A 16,933-nucleotide genomic window follows, 5' to 3' on the forward strand; every position below is an offset into this window, starting at 1 on the left:
ATTTTGCATTTTAGAGGTCATGGTATTCCAATTAATAATTTTGGGCATATGAATTGAATGCATTTTGCAATTTAGAGACCATGGGTAATCCAATTAATAATTTTGGGCATATGAATTGAATGCATTTTGCATGTTAGAGACCATGGGTAATCCAATTAATAATTTTGGGCATATGGATTGAATGCATTTTGCATGTTAGAGACCATGGGTAATCCAATTAATAATTTTGGGCATATGGATTGAATGCATTTTGCATGTTAGAGACCATGGGTAATCCAATTAATAATTTTGGGCATATGGATTGAATGCATTTTGCATGTTAGAGACCATGGGTAATCCAATTAATAATTTTGGGCATATGAATTGAATGCATTTTGCATGTTAGAGACCATGGGTAATCCAATTAATAATTTTGGGCATATGAATTGAATGCATTTTGCATGTTAGAGACCATGGGTAATCCAATTAATAATTTTGGGCATATGGATTGAATGCATTTTGCATGTTAGAGACCATGGGTAATCCAATTAATAATTTTGGGCATATGAATTGAATGCATTTTGCATGTTAGAGACCATGGGTAATCCAATTAATAATTTTGGGCATATGGATTGAATGCATTTTGCATGTTAGAGACCATGGGTAATCCAATTAATAATTTTGGGCATATGAATTGAATGCATTTTGCATGTTAGAGACCATGGGTAATCCAATTAATAATTTTGGGCATATGAATTGAATGCATTTTGCATGTTAGAGACCATGGGTAATCCAATTAATAATTTTGGGCATATGAATTGAATGCATTTTGCATTTTAGAGACCATGGGTAATCCAATTAATAATTTTGGGCATATGAATTGAATGCATTTTGCATGTTAGAGACCATGGGTAATCCAATTAATAATTTTGGGCATATGGATTGAATGCATTTTGCATGTTAGAGACCATGGGTAATCCAATTAATAATTTTGGGCATATGAATTGAATGCATTTTGCATGTTAGAGACCATGGGTAATCCAATTAATAATTTTGGGCATATGGATTGAATATATGAATTGAATGCATTTTGCATGTTAGAGACCATGGGTAATCTAATTAATAATTTTGGGCATATGAATTGAATGCATTTTGCATTTTAGAGACCATGGGTAATCCAATTAATAATTTTGGGCATATGAATTGAATGCATTTTGCATGTTAGAGACCATGGGTAATCCAATTAATAATTTTGGGCATATGGATTGAATGCATTTTGCATGTTAGAGACCATGGGTAATCCAATTAATAATTTTGGGCATATGGATTGAATGCATTTTGCATGTTAGAGACCATGGGTAATCCAATTAATAATTTTGGGCATATGGATTGAATGCATTTTGCATGTTAGAGACCATGGGTAATCCAATTAATAATTTTGGGCATATGAATTGAATGCATTTTGCATGTTAGAGACCATGGGTAATCCAATTAATAATTTTGGGCATATGAATTGAATGCATTTTGCATGTTAGAGACCATGGGTAATCCAATTAATAATTTTGGACATATGAATTGAATGCATTTTGCATGTTAGAGACCATGGGTAATCCAATTAATAATTTTGGGCATATGAATTGAATGCATTTTGCATGTTAGAGACCATGGGTAATCCAATTAATAATTTTGGGCATATGAATTGAATGCATTTTGCAATTTAGAGACCATGGATAATCCAATTAATAATTTTGGGCATATGAATTGAATGCATTTTGCAATTTAGAGACCATGGGTAATCCAATTAATAATTTTGGGCATATGAATTTAATGCATTTTGCATTTTAGGACACATGGATAATCCAATTAATCGATGTGTGAGTAATTTTGGGCAGATGAATTGAATGCATTTTGCATTTTAGACACCATGATAATTGGAATAAATATCGTATCAGAGTTACGAATTATGGTTTAACTTTTTACAACATATTGTCATTCCATCGGTAGTGTAAAACCTTGTTTTTAAACAATAATTATAGCTAGTTGCGGACCTAATGAGGTGACTAAAGCGTTCTCAAACTATAAACTAAGCTACAATTTTTGTGAGTATAATTTGAAAAGTTTTTTTTTTAATTAATTTTGGGCATGTGAATTAAATGCATTTTACATTTTAGAGACCATGGGTAATCCAATTAATTGATGTGGAATAATTTTTGGCATATGAATTGAATGCATTTTGCATTATAGAGACCATGGGTAATCCAATTAGTTGATGTGGAATAATGCTGGGCATATGAATTGAATGCATTTTGCATTTTAGAGATCATAGGTATTCCAATTGATTCATGGGGAATTGATATCATATCAGAATTATGAATTATGATTTAATTTTTTAAAACATATTGTTACTTCATCGGTAGTGTAAAACTTTTTAGTTTTAAACGGATTTTATCGCTATTTACATACCTAATGAGGTGATAGAAGCGTTCTCAAAGTGTAAACAAAGCTACACAAGGTTGGTAATATGCATGAGTCATGATATTGGGCGTAGGGGTGTTCATGGTTCGGTTTGGGTCGGTTATTGGTTAAAACCATAACCAAACCAATTTAGTCGGTTTTTAAATGTCTAAAACCATAACCAAACCAAGTAAAATAATAACCACCGGTTTGGTTATTGTCGGTTTTGTTCGGTTTTTCGGTTTATGACTAGCCGTGACAATTCAAATATTTTCTCTTTACATTCTTCAAATTTCTTATGAAACTCTTTTTTCCCCATAGCCCACAAAGGTGGACTTTGCTGCATATTGAGGGAAAGACACGCTGTTGGCAAATCAGGTGGACCAAACTTGCAACGCAGTTTAGATTCAAAAGAACAAATCAAACAGAGGTTTCAAAATACAAACAATCCTTATGCTTACGATTTATTAGAGTTGGGCTTGGATTGTTGGACATATTCTTTTAAGACATGGGCCTTAAAAATAAGTAGACCAAAATTAAATTAATAATTAAAAGGTATAAAATATCTTTAATTATTTATGAAAAGCTAATATTATACATATAAATAATTATAAATTTTATGTATATAATTATCGGTTTGGTTCGGTTATTTATTCGGTTATTTTTTACTATAATCATAACCAAACCAAATATTATCGGTTTTTCAAATTTAAAACCAAACCAAACCAAACTAAACCAAATGTCGGTTATTTTATTCGGTTTGGTTAAATTTTCGGTTTGATTTTGGTTTTAACCAAAACTGTGAACAGCCCTAATTGGGCGTATGATGTAAGTTGTTAGAGAATAGGACAAGTAAAAGGATAGCAAAAATCGGAGAGTGAAAACTCAATCGGACCATTTGATGGTCTCAAGACAAGGCCTGGTGCTCAAAACAACAAATTGTACCACTTGCGGCCTCAATCCTAGAAGAACAAAGTAGGCAAAGACCCTGCTAAAGCACGCATTTTCAATGGTATAAATTAACGGAAGTCTGTCGGTAATGTGGGACTACTAATAAAAAAAATGATGGAGAGTGATTTGCCAGAAATGATCACGCCGGAACAGAAAATCGATGGACACTATCGGTATATTTCGAGAGAGTGTATCTGATACCTAAATAAAAGACAACATGTCTTTTTTTACAACTGGAACAAAAAAAGTTAAAAACATTAACAGACCCATATATATGTGTATTTTTATAATTATAAAGGAACCATTTGTATTTGATTCATATTCTGAGAAAAGAAAATGAAATAACAAAGGACAATGTCGTTATTTGTAATTAATTTTTTTGGAGTTTTATGCAGAAATCCAGCGATTTGATTTTCTTAATTTTTTGGAGACATTTTTTAACAAATCGACTGGCTCCGTCAATTTTATGATAATTTTGGATAAATTTAAATGAAGAAAACGATAGGTGCCGTCGATTTTTTGGTGGAAATTTGAAGAAAGAAAATTGGCTGGCAGTGTATGCTTTGAAGCGACACCACTTGCCAAGTAGAAGAAAAGACATACATCAACTATACAACCAAAACTCCACAAACTCAAGGAAACTCCACATTTCTCCAACAAACTTTATGCAATATTAAGGGCTTGTTTGCTCGTATTTTTATTTTATTTTATTCATTTAGCATAATCATGTTATTATTCTAATTTTTGAAACTACACCTCTTAATACTGGAAAGAATGAGTCATTAACAAACTTGGCATATAACGAGTAACGTTATTAAAGTAGAACTTCGTTGTGAATGAGGCTATAGACTTATATTTTCCTTTTCTTTTGAATTATTTACTTAAGTTATGTTGGAACTTATTTATGTATTGGAATTTGACATAAGAGTGTTATGTTAAACTTTTTTTTTTTTTGGATTTTGAATTTAGGTTATATTTTGAATTTTAAGTTATTTGCTTTCACATTGCGTGTTGTTTATTTTTCACTTACATTTGATGGATTTTTTGTGTCAAACATTTGAATAATATTATAGCATTATATTTATAAATATTATTTTTTGTCAAACATCCAATCCATGACGTTCTCACAAAAAAAATCTTCTTTTAAGTTTTATAATTAATTACAATTAAATATTATTAATTTGAAAAATATATATCAATCATTTTTTACAATATTAGTTAAAAATATATGATTATTAATTAATATATTTTCAAGAAAGAATGTGTTATTAAATAACTAATTTAATATCATTTATAATGGCAAATATTTTTTAAATATTAATTTTAAATTTTTTATAATGAAGTTTTATTTTTAAATCAAACTAACTGTGTAATTACACTTGTGCAACCAAACAAAACGCTTGTAATTACGTTATGACAAACAATTAGGTCGTTGTAATTACAATACTGTGTAATTACTAGGCTGTGTAATTACTACCCTAGTAATTATACCAATCCCAATTACCAGGTGACTTTCCAAACAAGCCCTAAATGAAAACTAAACATTCACAAAATACAAGTTTAAACATCCACAAATTAAGGTAAATTGTCCATAAAATTAATTAAAACATTCAAAAATTCAATACAAGTTTATTCCAGCTCATCAACTTCATCACTGGAAGAACATTATCATGTTGACGGGTAGAACTATAACGTCGAGAACAAGGAGATGGGAATAATGCAAGGGCGCTAGAAAGCTTGATCATACAAATAATTTGGATAAATAGTAAAAATTTATCCACACCTGGTGTTTATATCAAACATTACTAGTTATCACGGTTAAGTGATAAATTAAGGTGAGAATATGCATTAATTAACTATGATTTAGTGATAACCATGTCTGCGAAGACATGTGTCATATATTTATTGGATTAGTGTAAACACTAGATACGACTAAGTTTCTTACTATTCTATTGCTTGAAAAATAACCGGCCCAAAAGAATAAAAGATGGTCTTTATGCGATAGTCATTATTAATTGAGTTGTCAAATGTAAAAAACTGTCACTAATATTGTTGATTTATCTCTTCTTTTTTTTTTTTTTTTTAAATAAGGATGGTGTTCGAGTCAACTTACGCACATATTATTTTATTAGGTACCTATTAATTTTTACCGGTATATATGTTTGAGTAATTATGTCCATGAACATTTATACATGTGAGAACAAATCACCTACTAGTGGTACTTTCTTGCCTATGTTGATAAACAGGACTATCTTTTGTGTGGTTAGCAGAGCCTCAAGATTTATACAGAACTTACCATTTAACAAGCTGAAAATAGATGTTTGCCTTGACATCTCAGTTCACTAGGTTCATGCAAAAGCAGCAAATTCCACTTTGGTTGAATGGATGTGGGAAAAAAGAAGGTGTCCTTCAAAACTCCACTTTGGCTGTGGCTGACTACCATTATGCAAAATAAAGACTTAAAAAAATACTCCCTTCTGTTTCAATTTATTTGTCATACTTTTCTTTTTAGTCTGTTTAAAAGAGAATGTCTCTTTTTTTTTTGACAACTCTTTAATTCTAACTTTTCACATGGCATGTTTAAGACCACGAGATTAAAAAACATTTTGATACATTCTATACATCTTTAATTTTAGACCACGAGATTCAAAAATCTTCTTTATTTTCTAAAATTTCTGTCTCAAATCAAAACCAGATAAACAAATTAAAATGAAGGAAGTACTATAATTAGTGAGTAGAGATTTTTTAGAGTATTACATTTCTTCATGATTTTGGATTTCGACGTAGGACCTTTAATTTATTGGATTCCAGCATATGCTTAGGACCGGTTTGGACATGATTTCAAATCATGTGTTTTCTCGGGGACATGTTAGGCATGCAATTTGGATTTCTTCTTATATTTTTTTTAATCATAAACATGAAAATCCGATAATTTATGAAAACTATCAAAATTTCACCAACTCTTATGCAATCTTAACAAATGAGCAACCCGTAGTTCATAAATAAGGTATTATAATAATACTTTTCAACAACTAACTCAAATGAGTGGTAAGGTCATAAATTTTATAAACCACATTAACCAATTATTATCATGTTAGATCTATCCAAAAACGTAAATGCTTATTTAAAAAATTTATTTCAAATGCCTAAAAATGATTGCGATCACTATATACTACTACTAGCCCTAGAAATACTTTTTATCAGCCAACTCAGTCGAGTTGTAAGATCCTAAATTACCAAAAAAAAAATTAAAAATAAAATATATATATATATATAGCTAAACAAACAATATAACATACTTTTCCCTCCATTTTAATTTTATAGGACACTCTTTCTTTTTTAGTCAGTCTCAAAATAACACTTTATTTATTTAGTAAAAAAACAACTTTAAATTTATTTTACCCTTAATGAAATGATTTCTAGCCACACAAATTTTAATAATTTGTTTTAAAAATCCTCCTTTATTTAAACTTGTGAAATTGTATGTTGAGTGTGACATGCCAAGTCATACTCGTGTGAGACTCTTCATAGCTGACATTTGGACGAGTGGACCCTACCTCTACCACTATTATCTCTCCCTTTTATTTCTTGCTTATTATTCATTTACATTTACAATTTACATTTACAGAATAGAAAAGATTCAAATATGTCATCTAACTATCGGAAATGAAATGACTCATTTATGCCACCCGTCAATAGTTTGGCTCATTTATGTCATCGTCGATATCTCAAAATGGCTCATCCATGCCATTTTTCATTAACGCCAGTTTTATAATACCAGATATGATAATTGACCTCCAATTGGAGGTCCACATCGTGTAATTAAATCAACACAAATTAAATCCTAAATTAAACTAAAACCCGACCCATAAGTTTGTGCTGGTTTAGTTAAACTACGTGGACCTCTAATTGGACGCCAAGTGTCATATCTGGTATTGTAAAACCAACATTAATAAAAAATGGCATAGATAAGTCATTTTGGCAATGACGATGGCATAAATGAACCAAACTATTCATGAATGACATAAATGAGTCATTTTCGATAGTTCGATGACATATTTGAGCTTTAGATAAGAACACCTCCCAACACCTTTTTCTGCATCCACTTTCCTAAACACATTATTTAGCCCAAAATTGGTGATTATTTTTCCATTTCACCAACACTTTTAAATCATTGGTTGTTCAGTTCTTGATGAGAATTTTTAAAAATCAGAAGATTGTGGGTTGCCATTGTTATTTCTTATGAAGAAGAAAAGACAATTTTGGAAAATTATTATGGAAAAAAAAGGATTTATGTGGAATGATTTTTAAGAGCTTATGAAGTGGGTGATGGACGAAACTAGATCTAAAGGATTTTTCACTTCTATTCTCCACTTAAAATCTAGTTTTAAATTATAACCGCATTTAACTATTTGTGAAAAAAAAAAATAGGCCAAAAAAGTGTTTTTATTTCTTTGGAGGAAAATAATGGTATAGGTGGGGCCTACTAGTCCAAATGTCCAGCTATAAAGGGTCGACTTGGAATTTGAGACTCAACATAAAATTTGTCTATCGTAGTCGCTAGGCTTCAATAAACTAGGATACTCATGGCCTGTTTGACTAATTTTTTTTCTTTTTTCTCTAAAGGTGCTTATTTTAAAAAAAATGAGGTTTTTGGTCAATATTTTATGAGAAATTAAGTGTTTAAAAAAAAAAGAACTTTTGCTCAAAAGTACTTTTGAAAAATATACACTTAGAAGCACTTTTTAAAAGATATGTCAAACAATAATTGTTGCTCAAAAGTATTTTTTAAATTTAGGAAAATTATATTTGGCACAACCATTTTTGTCACAAGTTGGCACAAATGAGGATAAAAATTGTAACTTCACATGGTTTTCAAGGGAATCTTGGCTCTTTATCATTTTATTATTATTATGTGATATTACATAAATGCCCTTCCTGAAAAAAAAAATATAATTTTAGATTCTCTCTCACTTAGGCTAATCATAGTTTATGTTCTCAATAAATATTTCTAGATTTTTTTAATGTGGAGTGCACCAATAGCCCTATTTTTTAATTATTTAAACAGTAGGTGTATTATGTATATATACGTTATTTGGCCTAGAGTGTATTTTTGGGGTTTTTTTTTTTGTTTTGGTATCTGAAAGTGTTTTCCCCCCCCCTATAAATAGAGTATTATATATTGGCTATATACATACGGTATTTGGCCTAGAGTGTATTTTTCTTCTTCTTTTTCTTTTTGTTTTGGTATCTGAAAGTGTTTTTATTTTTCCTGTAAATAGAATATTATATATTGGCTACATACATACAATATTTGGTTTTTATTGAATGCTATATATTGAAAAGTGGAATAATTTGAATGAATGATTAATTTATGTTGTTTAATTTTGTTTTATTTTTGTTCAAGTTATTTAATTTTGTTTTATTTTTGTTCATGTTGTTTAATTTTGTACTCTATTATTTTTTGTTGAACTCCATATTGCTATTTCTTGTGAATGCAGTGTCAAATCATTATTTATTAACATAACGAATCAAGTCACTTTTAGTGTCGAGGTAACTATGAACAAAAATTAGTTATAACCTTATTATAAATGAACTCACAATTACCGATCAGTAATGTAAAACAACGAGGAGAATCGTTACCGATCATAGCGTAAACGAGTTCGTAACGTAAAAAACCCAAACCAAACATGAATATCATGGAATGCTGCCAATTTGATTGTGAGAATGCAACAAACCAATATTTTGCATTGAATTTCCTATTAAATATTGAAAAGTCCTTTATTTTACCATTTTTCTCTATTAAAAAATGCAGATAACTAAATTTCCGTTTCTAGAAATGTTGAATGTTGTCGCAGTGAAATTGGTCAAGGTCCACATTTTGAACCCTTATGTCACGACCCAATCCCATGGGCCATGACTAGTGTCCAAACTGGACACCCGTATACATTTCTGCTAAGTATAGTCAGATTGAAACTAAGGACAGTATGGAGACTTGTAAAAGCAACCGAAAGATTCATAACACCATATATCATAAACCTGCCTCCTGAGGAGTCACAGCTGATCAAAGCATAATACGATACGCAAGCCGACAAGGCTGCCACAACAGGCGGGAATATCCATAGCAAACTGTATTGACACAGCTGACCATAATCAATATACAACCCACATATGTCTACAGACCTCTAAGAGTACCACAGTTAAACATGACGGGACAGGGCCCCGCCGTACCCCTGGGTATACATAAGTCCATATCAAAAGATCAGTACCAAAATAACTTAGGCTCCGGAACAATGGAGCTCTCCAAACAGCTGAGCAGAAGTCCTAGACTGGAGAGTCACCAAACCAAGTATATGTACCTGCGGGCATGAAACGCAACCCCCCCCCCCCCCCCCCCCGAAGAAAGGGGGGTCAGTACGAGATATGTACTGAGTATATAAAGCATGAGGTACAATAAAGATGATCATGACTGAATAAAAATTACAGGTACCTTATGAAATAAAAATCATGCATATCAATATCTTATACCATACCCGACCCATTATGGGACTCAGTGAATTCATCATATTCGGCCCTTCATGGGGCTCGGCGCCATCATCATATATATATATATATATATACCGTATCCTGGCCCTCTAGTGAGGGACTCAGTGAACAATGCAGTGAAACTGTGCACGAAAACGTATCCTGGCCCGGGACTCAGTGAAAGATATATTGAGGCATGCACGAGCAGAGTAGTGAGCAACCATATGCAAACTAAATCATATCTGAGACTCGATAGAATAATCAAAATGAACCATCATTTGAAAATCAAGACAATAGTCATATCAAGTACCTTTGAATGTCACTATAATCAAAATGAACCATCATTTGAAAATCAAGACAATAGTCATATCAAGTACCCTTTGAATGTCACTATGGATTATATCAAAATAGGCCGGCTGGAATCATAGACATGTATCAAGACATAATAAAATAGCTTCTGGAAATCAAGAACATTAGCCATCCTATTGCCTCTAAGAATAGGAACTTCTTTGGAGTGATATACTCGTCGTCTGTTTGTTTCATAAAGATCATGCTAAAAAGAAAGAAGGGTTAGCTTTACATACCTTGAACTCTATCTAAATGTCCAACGTCTACTTCTCGAGCTCGTATGTCTAAAATTAAGATAACATAGGTCACAGTTAGATTATCTACATCACTTACTGACCAATCGAAGTACGAATGAAACTTAACAAACTTCGGGCAGCATTTCCCCTGCAAACTTAATAATCCTCGAAATTTCAATTTAGCCAAACATCAATAAAAATACCAAAAACAACAATACCAACAATTTCATATCAAACTAGAATTAAATCCATCCTTAAATTACTTCCAAAACAGCCCAACATACATTCGGATGCCAATGCTTGTATACACTTCTTTATTTCCGTATATCCATAGTATAACAACAACAACAACAACTACAGCCAATCCCCCGATATTCCAGCCCACAAAACAGTTCATAACAACCACCAAACAGTCCGCAAAATATCATCGCAAAATAACCACAAATATCATACCAAACAACCCCAAAATATCGTCACAAAACAACCATGGAAATTAGATAAAACAGCCCCAAAATATTGTCACAAAACAACCACGAAAATCATATAAAACAGCCCCAAAATATTATCACAAAACAGCCATGAAAATCATATAAAACAGCCCCAAATATTGTCACAAAACAACCCGGTATACGCTTTGTATACAATATCTTCATACACTTTATTCTCCCCAATTCAAGAACAACAACTTATCAACGACATCAACAACAATATCAACAATTATTATACATCATAACTCAGCTAATTCCATCCATTTAATCCACCTAAAACATCCCCTTAATCCATAAATCTCAAAAAAACAACAAACGAGTTTATAACGCTATTTTCTCCGTTCTAATCCGTTAAAACTCAAAATAAACTTGTTAAAAATGAAAAAGGGACCTTAATCTTACCTTAAGTATGCAGCAACCACGTCAACACTCTTCTTCTTGGCTGATTTTTAGCTCAAGTTGAAGGCAACGCAACGTACAACACTTTTCTCTTCATGAGCTTCGGAATTCGGGGCTTAGATTGTGATCAAAACTTGGTTTCTCTCTCTAACTCTCCTCTCTCTCTCTCTCTCTCTCTCTCTCTCTCTCTCTCTCTCTCTCTATGAAATATTCTGGATGTTTTGGTCTGAAAAATGAAGGAGAAAGCTGAAAAATTCCCTTAAATGGCATGGGTAATGGGCCTGACCCGACTTGGAATCGGGTTGGGCCGAACTCACTGCCCAGCTCGACCTTTCTGCCTTAAAACGTCCATATCTCCTTATCCCGATGTCACATGCAGACCCACGACCTATGATTGGAAAGATATTTCAATTATCTACAACTTTCATTTTAGGGTTTTTCCCAAATTCCCAAATACTGATGGGGTTATGGCCTCCCGAAGTCAGATTACCCAAAAACGTAACTTAAAAACATTTTTTTGAAGGACTCCCACTTTGATTTGGCTCAAGGGTCCTTCTTGAGTTGTGTTTAACTTCACATATATTATCTATAACTTGTCATATGTCCTTTAAAAAAAATCTCGACATGTGGACCCTACCTCAGCTTACGAATAATCCAACGTACAAAAATACGGGATATAACACCTTAGGTCCCGAGTTTGAGTCTAGGTGCGCACATTTAGTCTACAACTTTTTTTTTCATTTTTTCTTTCCCTTATATGATCACCAAACTTAAACAAATCAAGTACCAATGTACGTTAATTCTTTTGAACACTAAAACTCACTTAGTTTGCTATTTGACTGAGAAAACACTAAGACTTTGAACGAAATATCATATCACATACTCATTTATTGGAAGATAACACGTTAACGTATCTAATACTTTGAATACAGTGTCAACTCATTTATTTCTTAACATGATGAATCATGTCATTTTTGGTGTTGAAGCAACTATGAATTAAAATGAGTTATAATCTTATTATAAAAGAGCTCACAATTACTGATCGGTATTGTAAAACAACGACGAGAATCGTTAACGATCATAGTGCACACAAGTTCGTAACGTAAAAAATCCACACAAAGCATGAATATCATGCATTGATGCCAATTTAATTATGAGAGTGCAAAAAACCTATAGTTTTGTTATTTGATTGAGAAAACACTAAGACTTAGAACGAAATGTCATATCACATACTCATTTGTTTGAAGATAACACGTTAACGTATCTAATACTTTGAATGCAGTGTCAACTCATTATTCCTTAACATAATGAATCAAGTCACTTTTGGTGTTGAAGCAACTATGAATTATCATGAGTTATAACCTTATTATAAATGAGCTCACAAGTACCGATCGGTAATGTAAAACAACGACGAGAATCGTTATCGATACTTTTGGTGTTGAAGCAACTATGAACTATAATGAGTTATAACCTTATTATAAATGAGCTCACAATTACCCATCGGTAATGTAAAGCAACGACGAGAATCGTTAACGATCATAGTGTACACAAGTTCGTAATGTAAAAAACCCAAACAAAGCATGAATATCATGAATTGCTGCCAATTTGATTATGAGAGTGCAACAAACCTATATTTTGCATTGAATTTCCTATTAATTATTGAAAAGTCATTTATTTTACCATTTTGCTCTATTAAAAAAAACAGCTAAATAAATATCCGTTCCAAGAAATGACGAATGCTATTGCAACAAAATTGATCAAGGTTCACGTTTAGAAGTCTTAGATCTCGAGTTCGAGTTTAGTTGCGCGCATATAGTGAAAAACAGTTTTTTTTCATTTTTCTTTCACTTTGATATTGGGCTACATTGCTCCTCTACTGAATATTTGGGTTGTGGTTGTTTGAGCCCTATTTCTTTTAATAGCCCAATGCATCTTTATGTTCACAACAAATAGCCCACAAAATAAAATTTGTCCACTAAAATATAATACTTCAATTTATACCATATAAATATGTGATAAACAATACACAAAACCCCATTTCATTATTTTTTCACAACTTAATTCTTTGTATATATCAAAAAAATTGGTAAAATAAATGACTTTTCAATATTTAATAGGAAATTCGATGCAAAATATTAGTTCGTTTCAATCAAAGTCAACCATAACCAATCTAATCAACGATGAACATCGAATTACTTAGCACTTATTAAAGTTATACTTCTCGTAAGAATATATTTATTATGAATTTTTTCTATTTTATTATTAATTATGCTGTGCAAAATCTAAATTTAAATTGTAGTTTTTTCTTGTTAAACTAATAGGTTACTCACTCTGTCAATTTTTACTTGTTAGTATGTATTAACTTGACACCCCTATTAAGAAGTCAAAAATTGAATGCAAAAGAAGTGACAACTACTAAATGAAATCACAATTACTTTACTTTATATTTATAACATCATTTAAAAGCGGCATTAGAGCTTATTTTACGTAAAACTTAGCTCTGATACCACTTTTATTTTTATTTTTATTTTACTTACGTATTTTAGCAAATTTAAAAGTTTTATTGCTTCCGTATAATATAAAAAAGACATATGTAAACTTATAAATTCAAAAATATATATTTATAAAGCAAAAATTTATAAAATTAGTTTTGTGATTTAGAAAAGTCAACTAAAAGAGAGAGAATTGTCATTTGGAGGCTTAAGTCATAGACAGGGAAGGAGAATGGTTGAATGAATTAAGTAGAGTGGTTGAATAGTTGTATAAATTAAATTGATGAGTTGAATGAATTAAAGAGAGTGGTTGGATGGTTGTATTATTACATATATAAATCTCCATAGTCTTCCATTTTATTCCATCACATAGTCACAAACGAATTCACTCACCACAAACGAATTCAACCCATAGTCTCTCAAACAAAATGCCAACTATCCAAGATTACATTATTACTTGGTTTGAGAAAACATTGAACCAAATCCTATATAGAAAACGATGATTTTGTAAGTCTTTATTTCTTAGTTTTTGTTTTCTATTATTTTGTTATTGCTTCTAATACTACATGTTTGTATAGATTCTTCCAACTATAGATGTTCTTCCACAAGTCGACAAAGAAGCGGTTGTTTTATACGACAATGGGGCTTTCTTCATGAATTACAAGATCGGCCGAAAGGTGCGCCTTGACAATGGATGGGAAGAGTTTGTTGAAGCAAAAGGCCTAAGGGAAGGGATTGAGTTGCATTTTCAAGTTTGTGATCTTGAGGATCGCCTCCACTTCATTGTTACTAAAGTGGAGAAGATGGAGATCATAGATATTGATTAGGTCGTCTCTTTCTATTTATGAAAAATGATGTTTGGTTTGTTTTGTTTTCGTTTACTTAATGAAGCATGGTTTTGATTTGTGTTAGTATCCAAATTTTAGTACTTTATACTTTGCCCACAATATTGAACCAAAAAAATACACACAACAATATCAAATGCAGTGCATTTTAACCAACATATATTCATTCGATTCATAAAAGTGTGGCCATATACAATTACACAAGACCACAAAATTTGTCCAACTTTGTGAGATTAACCTATACCATAATGTACTACCTAAAACAGTCAAATATACTACCTAAAATAGTAAAATGCAGTGCAATTTAACCTACTAGAATCACTAAAACTAAACTTCATCAAGTACAATTTGAAATTGGAACCAAGTTGCAAACAACAATGCTAGACCAAACACCAACATCTTTCTATTTCTTCTTGCACGAGCCTTTTCTTCCTCAAAAGCTTTAACCCTCTTCTACAACCCATAAATGGCTTTATTTGCTTGCTCGGGATGCCTTGGTTCATACCAATTGAAGTAATTACATCCACCTCTAGCCTTCAAAAAATAAAAAGAAGAAGCTTTTTGAATCAATTACGAGGAAGAATTAAGTAACGAAATAACCCATAAGTAGTATACGCTTACCTCACCAATTGGACACGAAAAAAATCTCCTTCCGGGATTATTTGGACTCCATGAAATTTTCAATTCGCAAATACGCTCACATCGGCAAAACTCGATTCTTGAAGTGTTAGCCATTGTTGAAGCAAGATTAAAAGCAAACGAGAGAGATAAAGTAGAAAAAAAATTCGTGAAAAACAATTAATTTGACTGAAAATTAATAATTTTGGAGCAATAATGGTTTTGGTGTAATTAGGGTTCAATATAATGAATTGGGGAAGAAGAAGATATATATAAAATGGATGGGGCAAATATTACTGTTGGAGGGGTCCATTTGACCGTTAGTTTTAGTTCAGGTCAGCATTTTTAACGAGCTCACGCGTCCATAAATAGTGAAGTCCACGAGTTGTGCCAAGCTGGCCCGACGTGTCCAAGTGGCACATTAAAAGATGTCTTGAAGGGTTCATATGGTACACTCCTCAGTTGAGGGATCTAAGTGAAATTTATGGACAAGTTTTAGGGTTTGTCTATGACTTAATCCAAATTTAAATTGTAGCCTTTTCTTGCCAAAACTAATGAGTTACTCATTCTGTCAATTTTTACTTGTTAGTATGCATTAACTTGACACGCCTATTAAGAAGTCAAAAATTGAATGCAAAAGAAGTGACAGCTACTAGGGGGATAGAATTAAAAGAGACTTTTGAGTTATCTATTTGAGGATTTAGGACACAAGTTTTAAAAATTGGGTAAAAGGGACTCTATTATAATTAGGTATTAATTTATGCTCATTTAAAAAATAATATTTTTATACACCCCAAAGTTTTGCTATTTACAAACACGCCCAACATATAAAAGGGTTTTTTGGCCAAAAAGGCAACAAACAATTTCCATTTAGTCAGCTCATTTCAGCGGGAGAAACAACCCTCCCCACATTCATCTTCATCTTCTTCCACATCTTTTTTTTTCAATCTCAACACATTCCAGCCTTCCAAACGCCTTGCTCTCTTCAAACTAGGGTTAGATTTATCTTCATTGAACAAAAATGAAATCTGCATTTGTCTTCTTCTTCGTCACTAAACCAAAGATTTTTTAATTTGTGTTACTTCTCTATTCTTGATAGCAATTTGTTAATACATTGTTTGGGAATTTGCTTCAAAGGGGATAAACAGTTCATCTCAATGATTTAAAGTAATAATTTAATGTTCTTCATCATTTTCTAAATTAAACATTCTGTTCTTCTAGATTGTTAATAAATAACGTGTAGTTGTTTATAAACAACTGCACGCTGTTTATAAACAACATGCAGTTGTTTAAACAACTGGATGGTGTTTACACAAATGACCTGCATTGCACATGGTGTTTACATAAACATCATAAATTTGTTGGATATGAACTTAGCATTGCACATCTTATTCTTGTTAAGTGGAGTGCACTTGTGAATTGGATGGTAAGTTTTCACCATAAAATTCCCTGATTTTTTATCAACACTAGCATACAACCTCCAATTACAAATCTTGGACTTACACCTACACCTCACTTTCTTCTGCTCATTTGGTTTAAGTTTCAATTGAACATGGTATTCAACAACATAATTAGCTACTGCCTTTCTAAATACTTCA

The sequence above is a fragment of the Lycium barbarum genome, chromosome 7, assembly GCF_019175385.1.
Source record: "Lycium barbarum isolate Lr01 chromosome 7, ASM1917538v2, whole genome shotgun sequence".
Lineage (NCBI taxonomy): Eukaryota > Viridiplantae > Streptophyta > Magnoliopsida > Solanales > Solanaceae > Lycium > Lycium barbarum.